The sequence below is a fragment of the Acanthopagrus latus genome, chromosome 8 (genome assembly GCF_904848185.1).
Source record: "Acanthopagrus latus isolate v.2019 chromosome 8, fAcaLat1.1, whole genome shotgun sequence".
Classification (NCBI taxonomy): Eukaryota; Metazoa; Chordata; class Actinopteri; order Spariformes; family Sparidae; genus Acanthopagrus; species Acanthopagrus latus.
The window spans coordinates 888,333-901,975 of NC_051046.1; the positions used below are offsets into that span (position 1 = coordinate 888,333).

General features: G+C 42.9%; 1 protein-coding gene across 3 annotated transcripts in view; it reads right to left on the minus strand.

Moving 5' to 3' along the window:
- Window positions 1–13,643, minus strand: part of znf609a (zinc finger protein 609a) — a 37,652-nt gene that overhangs the window by 22,699 nt on the left and 1,310 nt on the right. The gene's annotated exons all lie outside the window — the stretch shown is intronic.

Below are 13,643 nucleotides of genomic sequence, written 5' to 3' on the forward strand. Positions count from 1 at the left end.
TGACCTTTGACCCCCTCTGGCGGGAGAGTTACTTAACAACCTAACTGCTCCGCTCGGCCAATCAGGCGTTGAACCGTGCTCCGCCTGTGCTCGAGTGGCTGAGAGGCCAGATGGTCGGACAGGAGGGGGGCAGTGCTAATCCTGCTGCTAATAACAAGACCTCAAATGCTCAGACAAAACACGGAGCGAACACTGACAACGCTTCTGGGAGGCTTCCACTCCAAACTACACTGAACACTGTGTTTGTGAAACATGCTACAGCTTTTTCCATGCAAACAATTGTTTGCATGCTGTTGTGATTATATCTCAAATTGGTTTGCATCTGTCGAATCACAGAAACCTGAGCCTGCAGCGACGTGTCGCTGAACTGACTTTAAGATTTGAAATGTTTCTTCTCCGTAAGATTTCAAATATCCTGTCTGATGGAGTCTGTAATTACTATCATTTCTGTAGCAGTCAGTGGAGAGGACTGTGTGACATCCTGTGCTGTGTGTGTGTACAGCAGCTATGTTTTATGTTAAGCAACAAACATCATTAACACTACAGAGTTCCCATGCTGAGCCTCTGGTGTTCGGACTAACACACTAATTCCCGAGCTGGCTGTGTTAAAAATGACTGAGTGGATTAGCTGGTGGCACCCAGACCGCTGAGCTGTTCTCAGATCAGACTTTCTGCTCAACTGCCTCCAATGCCACACTTAATTAAAGGCGGCGTGGTGGCAGGACCTCCACAGGCTGCCCACTCCTCTGAGCACTCTGCCCTGCTGTCAGCCGGAGAACAGCCTCTTTATATGGAAATGAGCCTGAGACTCCACGGCCCTGCCGAGCTCGGCCCGGCCCGCTTCTCACAGACAGCAGGACAAATCATCCAGGCCGCACTGATGGAAACTTGGCCCGGGTGATTCCACAACTCAACACAGACGAGCCAGCAAGCATCTTCTGGCTCTGCTGGGCTATAAACTACATGTCGCAGGCAGGCAGGGTGAATCCTCGCCTACATATTAACACACTGTCAGTGCTCCTGATGATTTACAGCAGGCTGTGCAGCGCTGCAGGAGCAGGAAGACGAGGCTGGGAACACGCCTGCTTCAGCTGAGCTACTGCTGCTACTCTGGCTCTGTGTGGACTGCTGGTGAACTGGCTCTGGGTAAAAGCAGTTCCATCTGAACTGGTACAGAAGTGTAATTACAGCTCTGGCTTCGGTGGTGGAAAGACTGAGGGGGCCACATCATCAACCCCACAGATTTTTAGAGATACTGATTATTATTCATCTGAGTTTAGGATGAAATGATTAGTTAGAGGTCGACCGATACTGATTAATAGAAATCAAAGAGATCAATAACCAGTATTTGAAAACGATATATGCTGGCAGTAAAAATAAAAAACATGGCATCAAAATTTAGAACAACTAGTGATGGAAAGTCTAATTTATTGAAATATTGTTGATAGTTCTGAGGCATTTTAGTATTTCCCTTTTCTGCTACGTTATACTTGTTTTCCGCTGCAGTGTACGAGTGACGCGAGGAGCAGCAGAAGACCAGGACGGCTGGAGGTCGCTGTGTTTGCTGGTGTATCAGACTGCAAGAAACGCAGACATTACCACAGCTACTGTGAGAGTTTACAGTTTTACAGGCTGCGTATGTCTGGTCCTGTGAAAGGTGTTCCATAGTAACGCCTCTGACTCGCTCTTCTGTCCTGGTTACACACCTGATAAATGATTGCTTAAGAAAATGTAACTGACCCTCTATTGCCAGGATGAACCACTGACCAGCATGTCTGTGGTTTATTTGTTAAACTGGGTAGATTTTAATTTCCCTCACTGGCTACTTTACCTGCCTGCAAGATGTTTTCTTCAGTCTGAAAACTTTTTGGGCTGCCAAAGACTTCTTTATTAGTTTACAGAGCATGAGGAGAGAATATTATGAACAGGTGATACGGTTTCAATACTAAATATGTGTGGTTCATCTTCAAGATTAAAGAAAGGGAGACAGTGAAAAGAAGGATTTATCACTGGCTATAAATACCTGTGTTGAGAGCAAGTCACAGAATATACTGTACAGTCAAGTCAAACAGAGCGACAGCATGTGGATGCAGATGGTTAAATGCAAATCCCTGCCACAGTCGACTGGTGTGACAAATCAAACTGAGTGGAGATAGCACCTGTACGGAAAAGCTCCAATATAAGTTTTATTGATTTTGTAATTCACAAAATGTACCTGAACCACAAACTGGGCCTTTGGCAAGAGTAGAGACTAAAGTGATGAACGTCTCGCTGCACTTCCAACACTTTTGAAGTTTCAACAGCTTCATTCATCAACACAGAAACGTCTTTTATGTTTCAACGTTCTTTACAGTATGAACACTTCCTCACAGAGGCAATTAATGTTTAAACTTCAGGTAAAAGTTACACCAGCACTTAGTCAAAATAAGTTTAACATTTCACCAACTAAACACAGCAGCAAATCAGTGTGATGGCAACACAGCAGCTGAGCAAGATGTCAAAACAGCGTCTGCTCAGGGAGAGTTCAGAGTTTCAGCACCGGTGCAGGCAGCTCTGGGATCAGTGCTCAGACTGTCTCACACAGCATCCTGCTCCGGCTGCATCCACACTTCAACCCCTGAACCTCCACAGTACACCGGGCCCGAGTCACGGCAGGGCTGCTAGAAAATGGATGAAATCTCCACCTATAAAATGGGACAAACCCTTAAGAACCTCACTCATCATGAATAGTCGTGGATTTCCAAAATTCTGTCTTCAGCTGTGTTGATTCTCTTGCGATAGAGAACTCTGCTCTAAATTTGGCTCCCCATGCTCGTTCCCTGCCAGTCTGCAGTGCTGCATGGAGAGTGTGATAGCTGATGGTGCTGGTTTTGCTTTTGTTAAGCATTTGAGTCAAATATTATTTTCACTACCACGACAATAAAGTATCCCGTATTGTAATCATGTTAACACCTCTGTGATGAAAAGGGACGATCAGTGTGCCAGGAGAAGGTTTGACCAGGAAATGGTGCAGAATGGTGTAAATAGGTAGATTTCACAAAAAAAGAAAACAAACAAAAAAAAAAACAAATTTATAAAAAATTATTTTTACTGACCCTTTCATCAGCTACAACAACTGTTGGTCTTGTTGACAAAAAGAAAAATATAGAATGACACCAGCTTTAGTCTTTAAAAACCAACAAGACCAGCAACAGGATTCACACCATTTTACTGAACAACTGAGCCGACACTGGTTGGGCTGGTGAATGATTCCCGATGGTTGACATGGACTACTGTGCCCTGACCACGTAACATCGTGAATTAAAATGCAACCAACTAGAGAGAGCAATGAAATGCTGTGTCCCCTCAGAGTTGCCTTCAGGCAGGAGTAGTCGTTGTTTGTAACCCGTGGGAGAAGAACTGAAAGTATGCTGCTGCTCAGTGCGCTAACGTGACGTCTCAATGTCTGGTTTTTATTTTCTTATTAAACCTGCCAGTTAGCCGAACCTAAGACACTCTTCTTTCTTTTCGTGGGTTGCAGTTGGTGTGTGTTTCTCAGTTATGATGTTGTTATTCACATTCTTCTTAGCTTAGCTTCCTCAGTTCACCAGGCTGTTCATAGCTTCCAAAGCGGACACAGCCATGTAAAGACACAAAGATGCTTTCAAACCCAGCATGAGGATGTATGTCGGCAGTAACGGGGGACAGTTGGAGGCAGCCATCAGAGCGACAAAGGCTGTGACTACAGTGGTGGTGAACACTGATGAACAACTCCATCTTTAAGGCAACACTGAGTGGACACACCATCTCAAGGTCAGAAAACACATTTCACTTGCTGGAAGTTTCACCAAATACAAAAATAAAGACCATTCAAAGATTTTTCTGGGAACCCTTTTTTCTTTGGTTGGTTTATTTTTGTGTTGGGGAGCTCTTCAAGGACGTTGTGTATTCCCACTAACTAACTATTTGTGTAGATATTTATTTGCAGCAGCAGCTCAGTGAGGAGAACCACAGGGTCTGTAAATCAACGAGTAAATATCATCTCTGATGTTCATGGCAATGATTCTTATTATGATGAAATCAATCACCACCAGTCAGAAGACTGATAAAATACACAACCTTAAAAAACATAGATACTCTCTGCCAGCAGAAAGTACACATGCTAACTCGTTTTCTTTGAAAGGATTGTCACACTGCTGCAACCTTCAGGCAAGAAGCACTGAAGGCATTAATACAAACTCCTGCAGCAGTGTGTGAGAGCTGTCAGCACTGAGACTGACCCGATCCTGCGGTCAGTAAATCACAACCAACTGGGACACAGCAAAGGCGTTCTCCAGCTACTACTCTGTTCCCCAGCAGCAGCACCGTTATGCATCTGTATACCGATGAGACCAGAAGGCTGAAGGAAGTGAAAGTTAAACCACAACACCTGAGCCTCAGATTCAAGTCCCTCCACTCTCTACATAAAAGGGGACATCCTCCATTTTGTGGATATGGTTTTCTTGAGAAAAAGAAAACCTTCCCCTGCAAGCTCTGTCATGCAGCTGTCAGTGCCAGCAGTGGAAACACCCGCATCCTGTTTCAGCACATAAAGACAAATATGTGATAAGAAAGTGTTCGGTACAGTTTAGCGGAAGAGCACATGTGAGGGCTCAAATAATGTCAAATCAGACTTAAACAAATGTCAAGATTAAGTGAAAAAAAACTGCAATTGACCTGATATTCCTGATACAGATCTGCTTCAGGTTTAATAAACACCTGCAATTGTAAATCTCAGTAGCTCACCATGTATTCAACCTCCTCAAACTGATTCTCCACCATGGAAGCATAGAAGCAGCTCTGACACCTTGAAATGTGAATCCTAGACAGGCATAAAAACAGCAACCCGCAAACTCCACCAGCAACACAATGAGCCGTCTCATATGAAAGGCCTGGAGCCTTCGGCTGCTGCCTGAAAAGGAAACCAAACCATGAAACCGTTCTAGATCTCATCTCTGTTGTTGAGTCTCATCCTCTTATTCCGGATGGACTGTTTACCTGCTCAGACACACAGCTGCAGGGTCCAAGCAACTTGTGTAAGTGTTACCGCAGTTTAGGGGAGGCTTTTATATCACAGTACTTATTGTTTGAAGTTTTGGGAGTAGCTAGTCCTGTCCCTTCATTTAAAGAAGAAATTCATATTTTGAGATTATTATTCATAACTGTGATTAACCAATTTTTTTGGAAGGCTGAGTTCAATTTCACTGGCCTCATCCAAGCCTGATTACTGCCAGACACTTCAGTAGAACCTGTCTGACAACATGAGGTAGGCTAAAAAAAGATCTCAAAAAGCAATACATCGTGTCCCAATCCAAGGAAATTCAAGAAGAGCTGAGAAACAAAGTCACTGACATCCATCAGTCTGGAAAGGGCTACAAAAAAAGCCATTATCCACAAATGGAGAAAACACTGAACAGTGGTGAACACCACTCCAACTCATCCAGGAGGACTGCAGGCCTCACTTACCTCAGCTCAGTGTTCATGATTCAACAATAAGAAACTGGGCAAAAATGGCATCCACAGGAGACTTCCAAGGTGAAAACCACTGCTGACAAAAAGAACACAAAAGCCCGTCTCACATTCGCCATTGAACACCTCAGTGATCCTCAAGACTTTTGGGGAAATATTCTGTGGACCAACAAGACAAAGTGGAACTTTTTGGACGGTGTGTGTTCCACAACATCTGCTATAAAACTAACACAGCATTTCAAAAGAACATCATACTGACAGTCATGGCGGTGGTAGTGTGATGGTCATGCTTTGCTGCTTCAGGACCTGGACGACTTGTCGTAATTGATGGAACCATTAATTCTGCTCTCTACCAGAAAATCCTGAAGGAGAATGTCCAGTCATCAGTTTGTGACCTTAAGCTCGAGTGCACTTGGGTTCTGCAGCAGGAAAATGATCCACAGCACACCAGCAAGTCCACCTCTTTTGGATTGGCCTAGTCAAAGTCTGGACTTTGACTAGGCCAATCCAAAAGACCGATTGAGATGTGGTGGCATGACCATAAACGTGGCGTGGCTGAATTATAACAATTCTGCAACAAAGAGTGGGTCAAAGTTCCTCCACAGCGATGTGAAAGACTCATTGCCAGTTATCTCAAACGTCTGATTGCAGCTGTTGCCGCCTGGGTTGGCACAACCAGTTATTAGGTTTAGGTAGCCATCACTTTTTAGGGCCAGGTTGGTTTGCATAGCTTTTTCCCTTAATAAATGAATCATTTAAAAAAAAAACTGCATTTTGTATTTTCTCAGGTTATCTTTGTCTGATATTCAGATTTGTTTGATTATCTGAAACATGCAAGTATGACAAAAAAAAGCAAAAACAAAAGAAATCTGTTAGGGAGCAAATACTTTTTCAAAGCACTACATATGAAGCTACGGCTGCATGATAGGTACTGACAGATATGACCACTGCTATATGATTCTGAATTGATGGGAAGGATCATTTTTGCCCACAGAAAAGAAACACCACTGTCACAAATTTGACAAAGCATCTTGTGTTTGCCTGATTCACAAGAATTAAATTGGATATTCAAAAACAATCCTTTCAAATTCACATAATTTACATAAAAGCACATGCGTGCTCATATTTGCTGGCATTTGCAGTATTTTATATGCTCTAAACTGATGACTTCACCTTGCACTTCTCGTTCACACTGCAATACTTCGCCTCCGATTGGATGTTTTATAAGCTGTAGTTGTGCAGACACACCGTCGACCTCTTTGGCCTCTCTCGGTGTCCTGGTGCTCTTGCTGGGGTCATTCAACCTCCTGAGTCAGTGTCTCTGGGCTCGTTAGGCGACTCTCCTGACCGCTGTACCCGACTTTGTGAGTTAATAGTTTGAGTCAAGCACAGAGAACACGAGCAACCAAGCAAACTGATCAGGGGCAGAGCAGGGCTGGTCCTGCAAGCGGATCAGATGGTTCATAAAAACACAGTCCAGACTTTTTTTTCTATACAAATCCTGTCAGTCTCCTCAGTCAACAATCCACCATAATGCCAACAACGATGTGTCTGAAGACAAATGATATTCAGTTTTATGACGAACACAAACAAACAAACAAACTCCCTGATTGGCCAGGCTGCTGATATGTCCACCTCTGCAGTTCAGGAGGGAGGAGTGCTGACTGCTTGTATCAGCAGTCATGTTCAGCCTGCATCCATCAGAACTCTCCCTCTCTACCTGACGTTACAGAGGACGCTCCATCTTATTGATTATCCAGCGGGTGTGTAGCTCGGTCAGCTGATCTGCTCTCAGCACACTGCAGAGCTTCAGCAGCAAAGTGCTCAACAACGAAACACAGGAGCCTTTTAGAGACGTACTACAAATCTGGAACTCACTCACCAAGCGAAGGTCTGCATACTAATGAGGAAAATTAGATGTTCTTATTAACAAATCAAGACTGCAAACACAAGCCAACCAGCTTAAACTGTCACCACATCTGGCACATGATGAAACATGTCCAGCTGTCATCTGTTGATTAAGAAGAAGAGCATATTTAAGTAATTCATATGAAAAAAGATCTAGATATATACTTGGTATTTTAGTGATTTTAAAGTCAAACTATTTACAATTTATTAATCATGAGAAACACTGAAGGCCAGCGACAGGTGATGATCAGGATGCAAACATTTCACGTCAACGTCCAGATCAAGACCATCTTGATGCTTATTGAGTCTGGTATAATAGAAATAGTTTAATTAAGGTTTAATTTTCACCAGAGAACTCATGAAACTGCTTTTAGCCATAGAATCACTTTGTTTTACAGTCTTCAAACTCTTTAGTGTGCTGAATAAAAACCTGATGACGTTAATCCTCTGATCTGAACTCATCTTGAGTGTTTGACTACAAAAATCTGATAACTGTTCACAATTTCCCAGAACTAAGAAGTACATATTCAAATGACCAAAGAACAAAATCCAAAAGATATTCAACTTCTGAATCAAAGAGGAAATCTCAGCAGAGCACATATAAACAATACACTGCTGCAGCATCGTCATCATCAAGTCAAGTAAAGCTAACTTTAACATCATGCTACATGTTGCTGCTTGATGAAAAGTAAACTGGTCAGGTGCTCACAATGCTTCTTCAAGGATTTTGTAAACGTGGAAGTTTGTTGATTGTGAGTGACGTGCTGCATTAACAGCTGACCAACAATTACAGTCATTCGTAATCATTTTTTAAGCAGTTCAAACTGTAGTTATTAGTTCTCTCAAAATAAAGCTATTCAAGCTAACTGGTGAATTGCATATTTTACATCATACATAACGCAGGTAAAGAAATATTGCAGTATCAGTTTTTTATATTGTGTAGCCCCAGCGCCACATTATCCACATGATATTATACTCTATCACTGATACCAGACATCTGAATACACCCCATTAACCATCAAGATCCATGCACTGTTCCCTGAGGAAAGGGAAAGAAACTCTCCCAATGGTAAAGAAAGTACCTGGATCACCACCAGAAATTCATGAGGTCTATTCTGGGCTGAAACTCATCCACCACCCATATTTGGTGGACAAATCAACAAACAGACAGATAAAGACAAAACCTCCACAGCGGTGATAACAATCAATCATAAAAATAATCAGCTAATTGATAATGACAATAATGTTCCGTTGCAGGCTGACATCTCCCCACTCGGTATATTCTTCATGTTGTCAGTCGTACGTTCATTGATTTTTGCTCTATGAGTTCATCAGAGGACGTTTCTGTGTCTAAAATTGATGTCATCGATCATTTTCAATCGTCTTTCTCCAACAGTGAGACTGTGGAGGGCGAGCCGACAGCCATCATCATCTACTGCACCAGTCACCCACCACCACTCCACCCAGCCTCGTCTTTCTCTGGTCTGCCGCACAGTTCAGTCAGTGGTCAGACCAGTTAACCCTGAGAGCTGCACCGCCCTGGCCTTTATCTCCTTCTTTCCGGCTCTCTGGTCTTTTTTTTTTTAAATGAAACACACATTATCAAGGAGTCTTCAGGCACTGGACAGAAACCACATTTCATACCACTGAAAAGTCTCTCTGTGTTTTGTGTTGAACAGCTCTATGTCCAGCTCCTCAGGCCTCAACAACAACCACAACAGAAGCATGATAAAACACAGGGCAAGATGGAGGTGCCAGTTAGGGCTGCAAAACAAGCTTATTGATCAATTTTGTTATCCACGGATCATTAATAAGTCTATTATTTTCTTGATTAACCAATACGTTGTCTGTAACATGTGCTCTGCTCTGATTCTCTGGGAGAGATGGTATAGCTGCTGATGTTTCCTCGGCTCAGGTAACTCCACTGAGTCATTCAACACCGCGGCCGTCACTAAAGGACCTTCGGGTCCGAGTGCTGGGCAGCCTGGTCGGGGTGACGGCAGGTCATGAAGTCTCAGCTCCTCTCACCACTCAGCAGTGCTTTCCTCCTGTCCGACCAGCCTCCCAGGAGGAGCAGACGGATCGGCTCACTTCAGCTTCCTGTTGGTGTCCTCCTCCTCCAGGGCAGACGGGCTCAGCCATCCAGCTGCCAACCAGAACCAGACCATCCCATAACCCTACGCAGGTCTACACTGGACTGCAGATAGTGATAGTCCAGAATTCTAAGTATCCTCCACCGATAACACTTCATGTTTATATTAAGTTACTTATCAGGAGCATGTTCACTTGAGAGTTATAGCGGTGATGATGTACCTGCACAGCCTCAAGAAGTGGACTTACAGCTGTCACCTGCAGGCAGATTAAAACTTACAAATCACAGTGACAGTCACAATGATATGTAAAGTCTGCTCGAATGTTGTATTTCTGTGTATGTTACTCCTGATGCTTCTAACAATGATAATACTCGGCACATGTGACTTTACTATGCATGATACATCACTAGAAAACCCTCTAGAATACATCACAAAACCTGTTTAACAGAAGAACAATACACCCATAAAAAAGTCAAACCAGTGCTGTATCACTGTAGATGAGCTTCATAGAAAATTTAAACCAACCTTCAACTGGTAAATACCTCTAATCTGAAGGGTTCACAAGTCCTCAGGTACAGAGTATTTTCAGAACTATTTCCATTGTTTCTGAATCAACTGGTGAGTATTTTGGCCAATAAAATGACAAAAAGATGAAGTTCTTAAATGTCTTGTACTGTCCACAACCCAAAGATATTCAGTTTACTGTCATGGAGGAAAGAAAACAGAAAATATTCACATTTAACAAGCTTTCCAATAAAAGATGAATTATTACTTATATATATCAGATAGTTGCTGATTAATTTAACATTTGACAGCTAATAAAGTTTTATTTTAGCTCTCCAGCACTGCAGATGATTTGTTTTGAACTGTGCGAGAAACAGCATCATGAAGAAGCGTAGCACCGCAGAGACATCCTGACCTACAGACCAAGTTCTCCAGATGTAAGAACACGTTTGGTTGGTGGAAACCTCAACAAATGTCACAGCATCAGGATTTTCATTGTATTTTCAGGGAAAATGTGATGCAAACATGAGCATCCCCTCTAATCATGGATCATATAATAATATCTGTCAAAATGCTGGCAATATGATTATTTTTCACCTTACTGTGCTGCCGTACATGTCATCGACATCAAGTCACGACTCAAGTTACGCCTTCGATAAATGGCTATTGTGTCTGTCGAACATTACATCATCCACCAAGAGTGTTTCTGAGGGATGGAGTCATATCATGAAATAGGCCGAGGGACTGTTGGTGACAGCTTGTCTGTTTGGAGGTCTTGTGTACTCTAATCTAAAAGTCAGTAATTAATTCAACAGTAATTAATTCAACATCTTTTACCTCAGATTCGTTTGGGCCCATCTCTACCAAAACTGAGAATAACCGGTGACACGGATGTAGCGAATTACACACTTTCTGCTACTTTAACCTTCTGCTCCATTACATTTATCTGATAACTCATGTTTAAGAGTTACTTTGCAGATTCACATTATTCAGTACTGACAGGCTATCACTTGTACATCAGACAATGTTGGGGGTGGGACATTTACTGAGCAGTGCTGACTGACTCTGAGCCAGAGAGGAAGTCAGACAGCAACATACAACTGGCTTCAAGGCCCGGCGCTCTTTGTGGGGGCTCAATCTCAACAACGTGGCCAGCCGTCTTCTTTGCAGAGGGAGTTACAGTCAAGCTAAAAAGGCCTCGCCTTCTTTGTTGGTTTTACCGGCAGACTAATATCCACACCGCCATCCACTGTATCGGTGTACATAACATCATGCTATTCACTGACGGATGCGCTGCCTTAAGTGAGAGAGGCTCCAAAAATTGAATATCAGTATGTGGCAGCCAATGTTGATATTGTGGCGGACTGCCACAAATACATTATTGTGTGGGAAACACTGATTTAACTTCGAAACCTACTCAACTACAGTAGAAGCACAAATATCAAGGACTAATGACAAAATACACAAAATGTGGGCAAGTCAGCATCATTGGGAAGACATGATGCTCTGCTGCTGAAATGCTCCCAGTGGGTTAGAAGTCAAGTGGAGGACAGGTAACAGCGTCGCACACGCCAGGTAACAGACGTGCCCAGTGGAATCAAGACGATACTGACCCAAGTCTTCAGATATGACCTTTTACAGCCAGACCATGATCTTACAGCAGCAGGACTCTCTCATCCAGCAGGAATCTGAATCTGGACTGTAACCCAAATATAATCTTTCATTCTCACTTCCTCTGGTCATTCTGACAATGTCCAAGATAAAAAAGCAAGCAGAAAACCAACTGTGAAAGTCTGGTGTTGCTGGATAACATTGGAAACTGGATACATCACAAATACAAAGTTGTTTTCAGCAGCTTTCTGTGCAAAGACCTCCACTGTATGGCCCTCCTCAGACGACTCCCTCTCTCTGCGGTTCAACACTACCTGGTGCAGGAGGAACAGCTTTATAACAGCCCATTCCTTTTATTGGGAGCAACTAGTACTGCTGTTATTCTCTCATTCAGGTCAACATGTTTCCTCTGGTTTACACTGATCCTTCATGCAATCCCACAACTGCCACTGACATGGAGAACGTATCAATGGTAAAAAAAACAACAACAAAAAAAACCCCAAACAATAGCACTGTAACTTAGTGCACCACACCTCCAAGTTAAAATTATCTTTATGTACAACTACACGGCACACGTTCAATGGTGCACAATACTGAAAGAAGACAAATCATTCATCGAGTCACACTGGATAAACAGTTCGACTCATACGAAGTCAAACAACTGTCAGACTCGTACAGAATTTACCTTCCACAACATACAGCATCATCTGCTTTACAAGTCAATAGATTTGTTAGTCGGATAAACATGCGGTGCCTGAGTCCCTTTGTTCATTCAGATAAAATAAGACCGATCTTAATTAGTGTCCTGTAAATAGAAGTGAAACACAATGCAGCACTGAAGATGGATCAAAATTAGCTCACTTTATGTTAACGGTTAATTAATCCAAAAATCAAAAATTCAGTGATTAGCTGGGGACGTGAAAAAAAAAATGAAAATGGCTCTGTATGTCTTGTCCGGTGTAATCCAAGTCTAAAGAAGCCCCAAAGTGACTTTGAAAGGATGTGATTTACACCTTCCACACACAGTCAAGCTGTATGAAACCATTTATTTATTTAATTGCTCTTTCCGTTTTAAATCAAGTCTCAGCTGCTTCAGTTGTTCAGCAGAATGCAGCTCCAGAACTGTTCTGTGGACTACGACACTTCACCTGACTTTATATCATCACTGAGGGAGGAGATGACGACTGAGGTAACACTTTAGAGTGGACTGTTCTTTTAAATGACCATATCTCTCTATCACACAGACACACACGTTGATGGACAAACTTTAAAATTGTATTTAAACTGCTTCAACTGACAAGTGCTGTCATTCCTAGTTCATGACATAGATAATATTACAGGCCTTCAATCAGGAGCTTATGGGATGCATCTCACAGATATGTACAAGTCTACAGGTCAAATCAGTAGCAGCACGTTTTATTGACGGCAATGTTTCATATCTATTGTGCAACGAGCCACAAATAAAGTTGAACCTGGCAACCCTGTTCAGGAGGTATTTAGCTGTATTTACATTAGCCACGTTACTGGCCGCTGGATTGTTGCCTGTTTGGATCGTTGGGACAAAACCAGAAGCAATACATCACATGCTAATCATCTGTGGGGGTTAGCGGATACCTACAGACTTACAGGACTGAGAAAAATGTTGCAAACACAACAGTCCCACGGAGCTAGCTTAGCTAGCTGCCATTAGCTGAATTAATCGGGAGGCTAGCTAGCGGTGGCTGACTCGTCGGCCCTGGTTCTCACTGCCCGTTAGCGCAGAGCTAACATGCAAGCCAAAAATGTCTTAAGGTGGCTTTAGCTGAACAATATTGATTTCAAGCACACACAGTAACGTTCACCTAAATGTCCAACATCGAATAATACGGAGGGAACGGTCCCAACTTGTGCAGCTAGTCCGAGGCCCACCGTGGCCCGCTACAGGGCTAACGAGATCCATTATCGGACGCAGTGCTGGCTCGCTCTCACTGTGAGATTTCAGTGTTCTCCGTGTAACTCTGCCATAAACCACCGATTTCACAAGAATCCCGTCCACATTTA